Source organism: Ailuropoda melanoleuca, chromosome 1 (assembly GCF_002007445.2).
Source record: "Ailuropoda melanoleuca isolate Jingjing chromosome 1, ASM200744v2, whole genome shotgun sequence".
Lineage (NCBI taxonomy): Eukaryota > Metazoa > Chordata > Mammalia > Carnivora > Ursidae > Ailuropoda > Ailuropoda melanoleuca.
In genome coordinates, this window is record NC_048218.1 from 45,692,836 (window position 1) to 45,709,390 (window position 16,555).

Genomic DNA, 16,555 nt, shown 5'->3' on the forward strand with positions numbered 1-16,555 from the left:
CCATACCTGGCTTCTGACCCTTAGGAACTGTGCAATAGTAAATGTGTGGTATTTCAGGCTCCTAAATTTGTGGTAATATGTTACATAGCAATAGGTAACAAATATAACAACCATGAGGGCATCATCTGTGTAGTGAAACTTTGGACATCAGAAGGTAGAGGCATTGCACTCAATACATTCTGACCCATCCCTTTCTGGCAAATGACAGGTAAGATCATTTGGTAAGTACCCGTGATACAGTACCACAAACATAATCTGGAGACCTTGGTAGCATGCTAGAATACGCTTCTCTGCATCTTGGTGGCCTCATCTGAAAATGGAGATAATTATAGTATCGACTTCATAAGATGGTTGTAAGAATTATATATGATAATGTGGGTAAAGCAGTTTAGTACAAGGCCTGGAACATTTCATGGTGTGTGGCCCAAATGAGTGTTGCTCTTGGGATCTTAGTATTTCAGTGAGGTCACATTTCTATCATATCCTTACATTATAATTGCAATTGCACCCCAACTAATCAACCAACCAGTCAACCCCTCAATGATTTCCCCAGGATCAAAGTATCGTTTGGTGCAGTTCTGTCTAAATTCTCACAGAATAAAGCAACATTTCCCATTTTTCTACAACTACCAACACCCGTCAAAAAACTCCAAGCCAACCAAGTCTTCCAAAGCATTCCTGTAACCAACACTGGGCTTCTAGGCAGAAACAGCCACCTTCCCGGTTAATAATGACTTCCATGAAGGATTCATTAAATTTTTTTCCCCAACAAAAGAATACTGTCCCCAAGAAACAGGCTCTTGAATTTTATTATTTGCTCCCCAGAGAAAGCGGCAAGAGTGAAGTCCTCAGGCGTGGCCTGAATGCCGCTGGGGGCGTGGGCATCTCGGGGCCCCAGTCTCGTCCACTCGGAAATGCAGGGGATTTAAGCCAACTCTGGCGTGCCTTAATTTCATCCCAAGAACAGATTCCAGTCATTGTGTTTAAACAAACCAGCCTAACGGCCTAAAAGCATGAGTATAACGGGGACCAGGGCATTGGTAAATCCTGGGTGTGCAGGACCCCCTCTCCATCCCGGGCCCCTCCCGGGCCCGCTGCCGCTTCTAAGTGCCACATCAGCGCCCGCGCTGCACTTCCAGGTTCCTTTCGAGGATGGAGCGAGAAAGCCCGGCGGGCGGGGGCGGGCCGAAACCCGCGAGAGTGGCGGACTGGCTGACCAATAGGAGGCAAGCGAGGAGTTGCGGCAGCCAACGAGCTGGAGCTTCGGGTTGTCCTCCCGCCGAGGTTCGTGCCCCGCAGGGGAACCAGATGAAGCACATCTGGACAGCTGCGCTGAGGAACGGTGCGGCCCCTTCGCGGGCCCGACGTCAGCTGGGCACGTCCCCCACGTTCTCTCCGGCTAGCCACTTATTATTATTCATATTCCCAAAGAAGCAACCGACGATCCAAGCTTAAAACTTCCTCCCGCTAATTGAGACGGGGCCAGATCCCACTCAACACACAGTTTAATTTTCATGGGGCTCTGGGAGCAAAAGAACAGAAACAGCAACAACAAAAGCCCAGCCGCTGTCTGATTTAAAACTGGCAAAGTGAGAAAAATAGTGTTGAGTAAACAGACCAAGTTGGGTAAGTTTTGGAGACGTGCTGGGTATCTTATTTCTCCCGCTGTGATCTCTCTCCTGTGTCTTTTTGCTGTTCTCATTATCTGCTTTTCATCAGAGAGATGAAAATATCGCTCGCTGCCACAAACTGCACAGACCCCCGGCTTCCTTCCCTTCTGCTTTGCTAACATTTTAATTTAATTTTTTGGTTACGTGTGTGTTATTTAAAAATTTCCTGCGAACAGAAATTTAACTGGTATCCTGTTAAGCCTCTCCAAACCTCAAAGTTGAATTTACTGAAAACTTTATTTTCCTATTTTCTTTCTGTGGGAACAAAATATACATTTGTAAAGCTGAAATCTTTATCCACCCCCTCCCTTCCCTGACTGTTTGGATAGAAGATTGAGAAAGTTACCAGACTTATTCTGAATTAACAAAACTTTTGCTTGCGTTAATAGGATGTTTAATATTAACTTACAGTTCAAATTCTATAGGTAACTCTGTTTCACTTACATGCGAATGTGGTTGTAACCCAAATATATCTTCAATTTGTTCTCCTGTCCATAGTGGGAGGTCAAATTCCTTTATGATTGTTAAAAAGCACATTAAATATGTGACAAACAATTGTGTGCATTGATAACATTATAATTGTATGTTAATCGCATAATTCTATCAAAGTAATATTTAGAGTGATAGATGTGTATACTTGCAGATATTTGTGGCACATATTTCAGGATTTAGAAAGGGAAATGATGGCAAATATTGAGCTAGGTGAATGGCCTGAGGCCCATTCCATTCAAAACGTCTATAATTTTGTTTAAGCAATGTTTTGGATTTTGAGACTTTGTCATATATTATTTACTGTCATGGCAGATCTGGACGGAATTGGTGTGTAATTTCTGGCTCAGAAAGCAATAAGTGGAGATTTGGTGCCATAATTGCAAGTTGCAGAGTGTTGTTGAATCAGAACAGGAGTGCAAACGGTGGATGGAACAGTTGAAGTAGTTTTCAGGGATGCAAGGTTAGAAGAACTGTGTCACAGAAAAACAATAGAAAGAGCCCATTGGCCTGGTTCAACTTACAATCCCTCTGTTTGAACCTTGGGTCAGTTACTTAGACCATCTATGCCTTAGTTTCCTCCTCTGTAATGTGGAGATATTAACAGCACCTACCTCATGGGTTGTCTCGAGGACTAAATGAGATGACATAGGTTAAACAATGGTTTTGGCACATAGTAAGCCTTACTGTTGTACTCACTTTTCATTTCCTTCCTTCTTGGCTTCCTCTTCTATATGTCAGTTTCCCAGCCACCATTCTGACCTCCAAATTATCTACTAGCATTTACTGAGTACTGACCTCTTGCTAATGATGCACTATATAATGCTGTAAAGGAGAGCATCTAGAGAGGAGAGTAGAATTTATCAGGTGCCAGAGAAAGAGCTAGAAGTTTCTAGGAGTGCAGAGAATGGAAAGAGGACTTCTTATTGTAGGATGGATTCATAGAACAGTTGGTTTTCTGGCAAAGGATTTTGCCAAACAGGTTTGGTTGAGAGGAAGGGGATCATGGAACAGCAGGTGGCAGGCATTCTAGGAAAAAGGGAAAACATGGGCAAAGCACAGAGGCTGGAAACTGTGGATCTATCCTTGGGGACAATGGGTTGTGATGCAGGATAATCTGTGAGAGGTGCATCGGTGGAAGGGTTGGAAGGGTGGGAGAGGTGGGAGAGGATGGTATGGAAATCCTGGTGGGGATGGGGAGGCTTGGGATGTAGATGGGTGAGGGACGGTGAGCTGAAATGGCAACAGTTATATGGTGGAGGTGTTTCTGGAACAATCTCTTTCTAGGGTCCAGTCTCCACCTCTTGCCCAGCATATACTCCCCATTCACTCCACTACTTCTGTGACCTCCCTTCAGGGCCTGCAGGTTGTGTGGGTAGGACTGAGCAGTAAGCCTGGGCCATATTTTTTAGACTCTGTAGTGTCTGTCTGGGAGCTCTGCTGAAGTGGTCTGATATTCTGGGCTATTATCCCTGATACTTTTAAAAAATAGGCCTTGCCCTAAAGTCTTTGACATGGATGTGATTGTTCCAACTCTCCCCTCCTCCCATACACACACTGTGTCTGCAGAATAGCTCTTTCTCGCCCTGTGGAGAGAATGATCTATTCACGTATTAGTACTTGTAACTTTGTAGTTTACAATTATGGAAGTAGATAAGACCTGTAATGTATACCTAAGTGGAGAGTTAGGTCGGAGCTCTCCTGTTTTCTCTTCCTTGAGGGCATTGTGCTGGGGCAGAGAGAACCTGAGTTCTGGCCCTGGCACTGTTGCTGACCACCTGTGTGACCTCAGGCAAGACATGGAGCCCTTATGCCCTTCTTTGTGCTGTCATCTGTAAAATTATCTCTAAGGTTCCAGCTCCCTTAGATGATCTTGTTTTTCTTCTCTCCTCCTCTCTGGGACAGTCTGTTGCTTGCAGACGGCTCTTTGATACATCTATGGCTAACATTTCCTGCCCACTTAATACATGGCAGACATTATTATGAGTGCTTAACATATTTTAGCTCATGAGCTAAACCCTGGGACGGTTGGTACGTATTGACTGAGGAGAGAGAGGCACAGGCACATTAAGAGACTTGCCCAAGGTCACACAGTGAACAAATGGCAGATGCACACCCAGTCGAACTCTAGAGCCCAAGCCTTAACCACTAGGCTACGCTCTACTCTTGCTTGTCATGATGATAGTCAAGAACTCCACAGAAGTAGGATCATTGGAGGGGGAGAGAAGAATTAAGAATTGAGTTGGTAGGGGCACCTGGGTGGCACAGCGGTTAAGTGTCTGCCTTCGGCTCAGGGCGTGATCCTGGCGTTGTGGGATCGAGCCCCACGTCAGGCTCCTCCGCTATGAGCCTGCTTCTTCCTCTCCCACTCCCCCTGCTTGTGTTCCCTCTCTCGCTGGCTGTCTCTCTCTGTCAAATAAATAAATAAAATCTTAAAAAAAAAATTGAGTTGGTAAAATTTCCCTAGAGGGTTCAGAATATAAACATGAGTCATGTCTATGGGATGTGCTGTGTGTGGCGACAGAAGACATTTTATTTGTCTATTAGATGGGGCTCGTTGCAGGCGAGCACTTTGTCTCTTCATCTTGTTTGAACAAAACCCACCATAATACCTGAACAAATAGTAGACATTCAGTAAATATCAGCTGAATGATTATCCTTTTCTTTTTTTTTTTAAAGATTTTATTTATTTGACAGAGAGAGACACAGCAAGAGAAGGAATACAAGCAGGGGGAGTGGGAGAGGGAGAAGCAGGCTTCCCACTGAGCAGGAAGCCCGATGGGGGGGCTCAATCCCAGGACCCTAGGATCATGACCTGATCCAAAGGCAGACGCTTAACAACTGAACCAACCAGGTGCCCCAACTGATTATCCTTTTTGAACAACTGAAAGTGTTTAAGAGTCAGAAGCAATGGTTTCGCCTTCATTTACCTGCTTTCTTCTCATTCTCCTACTCTCCCCCAAAGAGCCTTTGTTACTTGTTTGGTCTGTGTCCTTTCAGTCCTTCTGTAAGGATCTACTCACAGGTATAGATCTAAATATAATCTGAAAATATAAATGGGACCACAACTTTTTTTAATTGAAATATAATTCACATACAGTATTATATTAGTTTCAGTTGTAAAATAATTCAACAATTCTATACATTACTCAGTGCTAATCACAGTAAGTGTACTCTTAGTTCTCTTAATCTATTTCACCCCTCCCTCATTCATGTCCCTTCAGGCAACCACCAATTTGTTTTCCGTATTTAAGAGTCTACTCTTTTGTTTGACTCTTTTTATTTTGTTTATTTGTTTTGTTTCTTAAATTCCACATATGAGTGAAATTATATGGTATTTGTCTTTCTTAGTTTGACTTATTTCACTTGGCATTATACTTTCTGGGTCCATCCATGTTGGTGCAAATGGCAAAATTTCATTCTTCTCTTTATGGCTGAGTAATCTTCCATTGTGTATATATACCACATCTTTATTTATTCATCTATCAAAGAACACTTGGGTTGCTTCCATATTGGCTATTGTAAATAATGCTGCAATAACATAGGGATATATATATATATATATAGAGAGAGAGAGACATATACCTATCTCTCTATATATATATTTGAGTTAGTATTTTCATTTGTTTTGTGTAAATACCCAGTAGCAAAATTACTGGATCATGTGGCAATTTTATTTTTAATTTTTTGAGGAACCTCCATACTGTTTTCCACGGTGGCTGGAAATACTGTGGAGGTTTCCTTTTTCTCCACATACTTGCCAACACTTGCTGTTTCTTGACTTTTTGATTCTAGCCTTTCTGACAGGTGGAGGTGATATCTTATTGTGGTTTCAATTGTCATTTCCCTGATGATTAGTGATGTTGAGCATCTGTCTTCTTCAGAAAAAAATGTCTATTTAGGTCCTCTGCCCATTTTTTAATTGGATTATTTGGTTTTTTTGGGGGGGGTTGAGTTGTATAAACTCTTCATTTATTTTGGATATTAACTCCTCATTAGATATATTATTTGCAAATATCTTCTCCCATTCAGTAGGTTGCTTTATCGTTTTGTTCATAGTTTCCTTCATTGTGTAAAATCTTTTTATTTTGGTGTAGTCCCAATAGTTTAATTTTGCTTTTGTTTCCCTTGCCTTAGGAGACAGATCCAGAAAAATGTTTCTCTGGCCGATGTCAAAGAAATTACTGCCTATGTTTTCTTCTGAGAGCTTTATGGTTTCAGGTCCCACATTTAGGTCTTTAATATGTTTTTAGTTTAATTTTGTGTATGGTGTATGAAAGTCATCCTGTTTCATTCTTTATATGTAGCTCTCCAGTTTTTCCAACATCATTTATTGAAGACCTTCTTTCCCCATTTTATATTATTGCCTCCTTTGTCATAGATTAACTGACCATAAGAGTGTGGATTTATTTTTGGGCTTTCTATTCTGTTCTGTTGATCTCTGTATCTGTTTTTATGTCAGTACCATACTGTTTTGATTACTATAGCTTTGTCATATGATTTGAAATCTGGGATTATCATAACTCCACCTTTGTTCCTCTTTTTTCAAGATTTCTTTGGCTATTCAAAATCCCATACAAATTTTAGCATTATTTGTTCTAGTTCTGTGAAAAATGCTGTCGGTATATATTTTTTAAAGATTTTATTTATTTATTTATTCATTTATTTATTTATTAGAGAGAGAGAGAGAGAGCACAAGCGGGGGGGGGCAGCAGAGGGAGAAGCAGCCTTCCCACTGAGCAAGGAGCCTGATGTGGGGTTCTATCTCAGGACCCTGGGATCATGACCTGAGCTGAAGGCAGATGCTTAACTGACTGAGCCACCCAGGTGCCCCTGCTGTTGGTATTTTGATAGAAATTGCATTAAATACATTTGTGTATTCTTCAATTTCTCTCAGCAGTGTTTGATATTTTGGAGTACAGATCATTCACCTCTTTGGTTAAGTTTATTCCTAGTTATTTTATTCTTTTTAGTGCAATTATAAATGGAATCATTTTCTTAATTTTTATTTCTGCTGCTTCATTATTAGTATATAGAAACGCAACAGGTTTCTGTATATTAATTTTGTATCATGCAACGTTACTGAATTCCTTTATAAATTCTAGTGGTTTATTTGGTGGTGTCTTTAGGGTTTTCTCTATATAGTATCATTTCGTCTATACATAGGGAAAGTTTTACTTCTTTACCAATTTGGATGCCTTTTATTTCTTTTTCTTGTCTGATTGCTGTGGCTAGGACTTCTGGTACTATGTTGAATAAAAGTAAGAGTGGACAACCTTATCTTATTCATGAAAATGGTGGAAAAGCTCTGTTTTTCATCACTGAAAATATTGTGATTTGGAGCCACAACATATTTATTTAAAAAAAATAGAGAAACTGAAATGTTCCAAGGCTTGTGGCAAAATGGGACAGGTGTCAGGTAAATATTCTACTTCTATTTCTTGGACATCAAAGTTTATTGTCTTATTCCTGGAGATGCTATGGTTTTGGGATAAGAACTTCTCATGATGAAGGTTGATGCAGGGTTATTTTAGGTGTTCCATTATTATTTATACTTAGTCTGGATTTGACATCTTTTTGGTACTTCATTCTTTAATTCTTTTATATTCTTTAAGTCTTTTTTTTTAAAGATTTTATTTATTTATTTGACAGAGAGAGAGAGCCAGCCAGCGAGAGAGGGAACACAAGCAGGGGGAGTGGGAGAGGAAGAAGCAGGCTCCCTGCCAACGGAGCAGGGAGCCCAATGCGGGGCTCGATCCCAGGACCCCAGGATCACGCCTTGAGCCGAAGGCAGGCGCCTAATGACTGAGCCACCCAGGAGCCCCTCTTTAAGTCTCGTATCAACTCTAAAATAGTATTTGAAAAATATTTTAATTTGCTTTCTACTTCATTATGTTAATGTAGTCAGTCTTTTCAGTATAGCACTCTGACTGAGCACATAGACTTTGGAGTCAGACTGTGAGGGTTCAATCCCAGATCTGCTTCTTTCTAGTGTACCGTGAATAAGTCACTTTCTCTAGGAGGCTTTATTATATTGTATTTATTATTATAAAGAGGGGAATAGCAATGGTCCTTAAATGAGAAAAAACGATATAGAGTTTAGCATAGTATCTGGCTCATAGTAAAACCTATACATACAAGCAATTTATTGTTTATTGTGGTAAAAAGTATAACATAAGATTTGCCATTTTAACCATTTATAAGTGTGTAGTTCAATGGCATTAAATACATTCACATTGTTGTGCAGCAATCACAACTATCCATTTCCAGAACTTTTTCACCAAAATGAAACTCCATAGTCATTCAACAGTAACTGTTACCCTCCCAGACTGGCAACCACCATTGTACTGTCTCTAGGAATTTGATTACTCTATGTACCTCATATAAGTGGAATTATACAATATTTTTCCTTTGATGGCTGGCTTATTTCACTTAGCATAATGTCTTCAAGGTTCATCCACGTTACAGCATGTATTTTTAAGGTTGAATAATATTCCATTGTATGTGTATATCACATTATGTTTATCCATTCATTTATTGAAGGACATTTGGGTTGTTTCCATCTGCGATGGCTAATTTTTTGTGTCAACTTGGCTAGGCCACTCCAACCAAATAAGGCAAGGCTCATTCTAGATGTTTCTGAGAAGGTATTTTTTAGATGAGATTAACATTTAAATCAGTAGACTTAAGTAAAGCAGATAGGTCTCCATTATGTGGATGTGCCTCATCTAATCAGTTGAAGGCCTTTATGGAAAAAGAATGACCTCCCTTTGACAAGAGAGAATTTTGCCGGCAGACTGCCTCTGGACTTAAACTGCAGCATCATCTCTTCCCTGAGTTTCTAGCCTGCTGGCTTATCCTGATGATTTTGAACTTGCCAGCCTCCATAATCACATTAGCTAATTTCTAAAATAAGTCTCTCTCTCTATATATTATATATCTATAGTTTTAGCTATAGATAGATTGTAGATATAGACATATAGATGTGTAAATATAGGTAGCTATCCTATTGGTTCTATTTCTATGGAGAACCTTAACTAATACACCATCTCTTAATTATTGTGAATAGTGCTGCTATGAACATCAGTGTACAATCATCTGTTGGGGTTTCTGCTTTCATTTCTTTTGGGTATAAACCTAGAAGTGGAATTGTAGGATAAAAAGTAATTCTTATGGGAATAAAAATATGCCCAGTGCCCAGAAAGGTAAAATTCACAATGTCCAGCACCCTAAAATAGCGAAGCAGTTACGTTTAAAATGGAAATAGGGGTGCCTGGGTGGCACAGCAGTTAAGCGTCTGTCTTCAGCTCAGGGCGTGATCCCAGCGTTATGGGATCGAGCCCCACATCAGGCTCTTCCGCTAGGAGCCTGCTTCTTCCTCTCCCACTCCCCCTGCTTGTGTTCCCTCTCTCGCTGGCTGTCTCTATCTCTGTCAAATAAATAAATAAAATCTTTAAAAAAATTAAAAAAAATAAAATGGAAATAAACACACTATCCTAGACTGTCCTGGTGTACCTACATGCACGTATTTGTACTATTAAAAAGTCAAACAGTTGAGGTCTTCACTATGGTAACATTTTGTACATAATAAGCCAGAGTTTGCCAAACCATGGTCTGTGTTGATTTTACCTTGACTTCTGAGTTCTGTGTTTTTTCTGTGTTTGAGAACGCCAACCTTCCCATTGGATTATGGTGAGGTAAACTCAGCTAAGAGTAATACTGGCCAAATGCATCATGCATCCTAAGTGTTGGAGCTAGGAGTAGGGGGCAATGGGTGGGGGGTGAGGTGAGGATAATTTGTTGAGGCTAATGGATGACTCAGAATCAAAGGCCTTATGGAGAGCAACAAGAGTCAAAGCAGGGCTGCCAAGATCCGCGACAGGTCTAAGGGGCTTGACTAAGCCTGAGTCTAGAACCAGAAGCCTTTGAAACCCAACAGAAGCACATGGGGAGGGAATGCAGCCAAGTCCAGTTGGGACTGTGACTGAAGTTGAAGAGGCAGGGCTTGATTTCATTACTAGAGGTATAAGGCTGGGTCAGAGAAGGATGCCCTGGAGTCAGCCTTAGGCTGAAAGCTCTGGAGGCTCATAACTTAGTCCCAGGCTTTGAGCCTGGGCTGTCTCTTCTCCCTCTGAGAATTGGACATTTTCTCTGTTTCTCTGCTCCATTGCTTCCTTGAAGTCCAGTCTGACAGCCCAACCTCTGGATATCTCTGCATAGGTGCTTTGCAGAGATAAGTTTAACTTTTTAAAACAAGTTTTCCTTTTTTAAAAAAATTTGAGTATAGTTGATGCACAATGTTACATTAGTTTCAGGTGTACAACTTAGTGACTTGACAAGTTTATAGAATAAATGAGTTTTCTTCAGTTTGGCTGGTGCTGAGCACCTTGTCATTCCTTCCCATTTTGTCTGTGCAGCTATATTGCTGTTCTTCATAAACCTATAACCATTTCTCAGATGCTGGAAAACTGTTTTTTAACATGTTGTAGCCCAGATCAATTATTGGGAAACTCCTACTTAAGATGACAACAAGATATTATGACTATCATTTGATAGAGATTTTACTTTCTTTGGAGGATAGGGACTAAATGCTCAGTCTTTGGGAAAACCAGAAGTCAGTTTGTCTTTTAAAGGAGAAGTACTAAAGTCACTTTTTCACGTTGAAAGGAAGCTTTCAGTCAGAAGTCTTAACAAACTTTATTGGGATGTAGGGATAGATGCTGGTCAGTATTCCCATGTCACTGTGTTGGTTCTCATCGCAGAAATGATTCATTTGCAGTATTTAATAATAATAACAGCAGTAAGAACAGCCACACTAGATGATAGATGGAATCCATTTATCACTTTAATTTCCTCCAAATCAGCATTGTTTGAAGGGGGTTCTGTTTCTCTCATGTTTTCCACTGAGAGAGAGAGAGAGAGAGAGAGAGAGAGAGAGAGACAGAGATGCAAGATTAAGAGAGCATAGATGAGAGCCTTCTGCCTCTATCTGATGAGCTCAGGACTGCCTTCTGTACTCCTGGGCATATTAGGGGCCATTAGTCTACCAGGAAGATGCAATTCAGGACAAAGATTATGGTTTCTGGAGAGAAATGTGTAAAAAACTTGATAATATCTAATTGTTGTCTTATTAATTGTGATAAGTGTTGTTGGTTTTGCTTTTGGCATTATTTTTAATTTTTTATGTTTCATGGTGGTAATGAGTAAGAGAGGGTGGGGTGAGTGGATTGAAACTGGTTCTGCACCCTAATAGGTGGTGACATTCTGATTGTTTCTATGATGGGAGTTGAGTTTTCCAGAAGAGAATAAACAAACAAAAAGCATAGTCAGACCTGTAAATAGAGAGAACAACCTGATGGTTGCCTAAGGGGTGAGGTGGGGGAGTGGACAAATGGGTGAAGGGGAGTGGAAGATACAGGCTTCCAGCTGAGGAATGAATAAGTCATGGGAATAAAAGGCACAGCATCGGGAATATAGTCAATGATATTGTAATAGTGCTGTATGGTGACAGATGGTAGCTACACTTGCGGTGAGCATAGCATAACGTCTAAACTTATCAAGTAATTGGCTGTACACCAGAAGCTAATGTAACATTGTGTGTTAACTACACTCAATTAAAAAAAATAATTAAAAAAAAAGATTGGGGCTACCACTGAAAAAGCACCCACTCCTACTTTCAAAGAGCACAGTCCTACATTTTATGGAAAACAGCTTTGACTTACTGAGCCCACTTAAGCTTCTGACTTTTCCTTTTGGTACTTTATCAGTCATTGCTGTGCTGAATCATAAAGCATCTTGGTAGATTTGGAAATGGACTATTGTTAATGAGGAACTGGGTAAGGCCTGAAAAAGTAAATTTTCAGGAAAGACTGGGCTCAAAGGGTATCTTCTTTCCTTCCTTGTTTGGCACATCATCACTTTACTTTTCCATGTTTCAGTTAACAACTGATGTTTAGAAATATCCTCTCCTCCACCATCCCTAAACCAAAGTTTGTCTTTTTGTCTTTTTCCTGTGGGTATGATTTGAGAAGGAATTCATCAAGGGCAGTTCTGAGTCTATATTGACTAAAAACGCAAGAATAAAGGTGAACTTAAGGCTAGTTAAGAAGCAGATAGAGGAAAAAAAATGACTGAACCAGTCTTCTCAAAAATTTTGTTGGAAGTTTGCTTGAAGACTAATTTACTCCCTTAGCCATAGAGTTGAGTCTTATATTTTTTGTAATTAGTTCTTATAAAATTCAACCATTACTAAGCGGATGACCAAAGAGGACTCTTCCAACTTGACAGAATAATCTCTTCTTTAACCAAAATTATAGGAAATTTTCTGTCAGCAAACACTCAGATTTCTTACTGGGTCCACTCCTATAAGATTTATCTTTCCAGATCAATCCAGTTGGTTAGGTTAATTGAGCTCAGTCAATCTTAAATTAAAAAAAAAAAAAAGGTTACAGGGGTAGAAAGCTTACAAATCTCCCAAGGAAACAGACATATTTGCACAAGTCCAGTTCAGGATTACATCTTACAGGAGAAATTGCTCTTTTCCTCTCCAAGCAATACCAGAATGGAATAACCCTTCTTGGGATCTTTGAGCTTCCTAGGACACTTCATCCAGGAGGCATGATGACTGAATGTAATTCAGTCACAGTTTCTCTCAGGTCTCTTTCCATCACTCAGAGAACAAGTTCTCTGGAGGGCCCGCTTTGTGGGTGTGCAACCTGTGTAGTTGTACAGTGTTCCAGTTTCAGAAGGGCCCCATGCTTGTGTTAATGCTCTGTTGTCACTATTTTGAAATTTTCAGCAATTTATAAACAAGGAACTCTGCATTTTCCTTTTGCTCTGGGCCCTACAAATCATATAGTTGGTTCTCCCTCTCAGCTTTTAGGGTCATTCAGGTGTAACAAGGGTGGAAAAGTAAAATCAAGGGCCTGTTTCATCACTTTCCTCCAAATTTATGTATCCAGATGAGCACCTAATGAAACTGCTGCTCATTCTCTTGTCTTTATTGATTTAATGTTTAATCTCCTTTAATAGGAGATTTTCAGAGGATCTTTTCCCTTTCTAGAATAATTTCTGTACTAATTTAGAGCCTGGAGTTAAAAAGTGAGTCAAGTCTTGACAACATATGGTACTTCCATCTTTTGAAAAGAAGTGTTTTCTAAATCTCCTTTTTTTACTTTGTTTTATGGGCTCTTGATAGCACAATTTCAATTTCACAGGTGCATTCTACACACACTCCAGTGGGTCTTATTTTTAAAGCAAGAACCAAGAAATATTCTTATTAGTCATGGGTCCAAATGCTGAAACCAGCAGCATGATTGTGAATATTCATTCCTGAGTTTTCTTAGTCTTCATAGATGCCCTTGGGTAGGAGTGGGTATGAGCTAGTTGGCTTGGTACGTTGGCCCAAGTAAGGGAAACAGAGTCATGGGTGGGCCTAATCCCTGTGGGAAACTTCTACTTTTGCTGTGCTTTCACAGTGAACACCTAAGCTGGCTGGTTGAACAATTTCATGGAAATGATTAATCTGGAGGCAGACTTGGTGAGTGGGGATAAATGAAGGTAAATACCTCACAGGTTTTGGAGAAATACTGACAGTGAGTCAGTAGTGCCTCCCTGACTGCAAAGGACAAGTGTCTTCTGGTAAGCGAGAACATGCCCAATATGTCGACAATCAGACTTGCATGTCTGATGATATTAATTGCAGGGTGTAATGGGCCAGGTTTCTGTAAGTTGGGTGGAGGTGGAGGCCACTGGCAGTGTATACAATGCTTAGGGAGAAACGTGAGTGGGAGGAAGAAAAGAGATTTCTCTGGGGCTGTTGCAAGGCAGATGCTGGTGAAATATGCTTGTCTTTCTTGAGTACTAAGCAGCATCTGCAGGATTGTTAGCTACTAAGCGGCACATCTTTGGTACTTACGACCCATGAAAGATTTGGGTGAAGGTAGTGTGGTAAGTTTAAATCTTGTTTTCCTGTTTGTTGTCGTTGGTGCCACATGGGTATGTGAATGTGTGTAAAGCTGACTGAAAGGTGTCCAGTTTCAGCCTACTGATTTTTTTATTCTGTTGGAAAATTTTCAGCATTAATTAAGAAACAAAGACTCAGTTTTAACTTTATCTTTCTTATGCTTTCTGCTCCAATTCTAAGATGTTTGCTATACTGAGACTAAGTATGATGAAGGACTAGGAAGGGAGAATTGATCTGAAACAGTCAAAGGTTAGTTCACCATTTCTAGAGTAACCTTTAGTATGTAAAGAATAAGAAATTTGATTCATATAGATCAATGTAGTTTGAATCCTGACTTTTACAGTGTATTTGGGTTATTGTGAAAATAGCCTCTCTGAACTTCAGTTTTTTGATTTGTAAAATAGGGGTAATAATACCTTCTTCCCAGTGTGGCAAGGAGTTAATGAGGTAATGCTGACCAACAATCTTGTGTTGTATCTGTCACATGGTAGAAACTCAATAGAAACTGGTACCTTTAGTGTATCAACTCCTCCTCTAGCCACCTCCCCTTGCATTGGAGTTATGGCTTGCCATTCTCAACTCCTGTACTCCTGAGTGTTTTCCCAGCCCACTTATTGTGGGCTATGGCTGATTGAGACAAAGCTAAGCCTGGCCTAATTCTAATGATTCCATGGACATTTCATTTCATTCTATGTTAGGATCTAGCACTGCAGTTACACAGGCAGAGTAGATGTGGGGAGATCTGTGTCTTAAATGCTGAATTCTACTTGATTTATGACATGTCTCCCCTCTTGGATATTCAGGAATCTGGCAGCTGAAGCACAAGTCCTGCCATCCATCCATCCATCCACCCATTTACACCTCCGCTCATCCATCCAACACTTACATACTGAACCACTTACTATATGCCAGGAACAGTTCCAAGCAGCAAAGAAAAATAAAAAGAATCCTACATTCATGGAGTTTTCATTCTAATTGCAATAAACAAAATAAGTCAGTAAATTATGTAGTATGTGAGAAGGGGATGCATTATAGGGAAAATAAAGCAGAAAAGGGGGATGGGGAAGTTGTAAATAGAGTGATCAGGGAAGGCCTCATTGAGAGGGTATTTGAGCAAAGGCTTAGATGAGATGAGGGGGAAGGGTATTTTAACTAGGAGAAACAACAAATACAAAGGTAAAGGAGAGCCTCGTGTGTTCAAGGAGAAGCAGGGTGGCTAGTAGGGAGTAGATGAAAGGAGAGGAGCCTGGAGAAGTGTTGGGAGCTAAATCATATGGAGCCATTAGGCCGTTGTGAGGACTTGGGCATAACTTAGATCTCAACAGGGTAACACTGACTTCTGTGCTAAGAATAGTCTGAAAGGGGCAAAGGTGGAAGCAGAATCCAGTTAGGAGACCATTTTAATAAACCAGGCCTATACCAGGGTGGTCTCAGGGGAGGTGGTGAAAAGTGGTCAGAATTTGGGCATATTTTGGAGATAGAGCCAATAGGATTTTCTAACAGATTAGTTGTGGGAAATGAGAGAAAGAGAGGAGTCAAGGATGACTGTAGAATACTTGGTGACACTGGGAGAATGGTGTTGTCATTGAGTGGGGAAAACTGTGGGTAGGCAGATCTTGTTGGGGTGTCAGGAGTTCTGCTTTGGACAGTTTTGTGTTTGAGATGTATGTTGGACAGCTGAGTGGGTAGGTGGATATAAGGAGTCTAGGGTTCTGGGGAGAAGTCTGGGCTATGAATAAAAATCTGGGGGTCATAGGCATGTGGCATACTGTTGAATGTTGTGAAAAGGGATGAGGTTCCCCAGTACTGAGGAGATAGACAGAATTCTAAACACTGAGCCCTAGGACATTCTAATTTTAAGAAGCTAGGGATTAGGAGAAACCAGAAAAGAAGGAGGGGCTAGTGAAGAGGAAAAATATGGGAAGAATATTTTCAAAGGAGCAGGCAGTGATCAGCTCTGTGAAATCCTGCTAGTGGCTCAATTAAGCCAAGACAGAATTGGCCATTGAATTTAGGAATGTGGGGGTCTTTGATGACCTTGACAAGAAAGCTAGAATCATGCAGGACCAGTAAAGAAGGGACAGAATGAGGTGGGGAACTGTGAAGTTAAACATCATTCAATTGTAGCCAGTCTTTTTCCACTCCCAATCCAGAGATTCCAAGCCCCTCAACTTCCCATTTTTCTCATTCCTCTTTATTTTATGTTGCCAATCTTTGTAAGCAACCTTAAGTTCTTTTGGAATGGGCTGGCAAACAAGCACGATGGGATACTCCCCCAGGTAGGTTCTCTTCGGCTTCAGTTGAGGTACCATTATATCAACAGGGCCCATTATTGCTACCCTTCACATCTGGTGCTAGAGATGTGGCTGCATCCTGAGCTGGGGTGCTCTCAGCACAGCTGTGCACATTGCAATCACATGGAAACACAAGC

General features: G+C 40.5%; 1 protein-coding gene across 4 annotated transcripts in view; it reads left to right on the top strand.

The window, feature by feature from the left end:
- The first annotated feature begins 1,289 nt into the window (after positions 1 to 1,289).
- The window catches only part of TMEM45A (transmembrane protein 45A), a 66,474-nt gene continuing 51,208 nt past the window's right edge, over positions 1,290 to 16,555 (top strand). For 2 of the 4 annotated variants that reach the window (XM_034657318.1, XM_034657311.1), the window contains exon 1: positions 1,290 to 1,626. The gene's annotated coding sequence lies outside the window, so the exon portion shown is untranslated. Of the gene's footprint in view, positions 1,627 to 13,959; positions 14,109 to 16,555 lie in introns of those variants that run through there. The other 2 variants (XM_002917077.3, XM_034657315.1) reach the window with 2 other exon arrangements.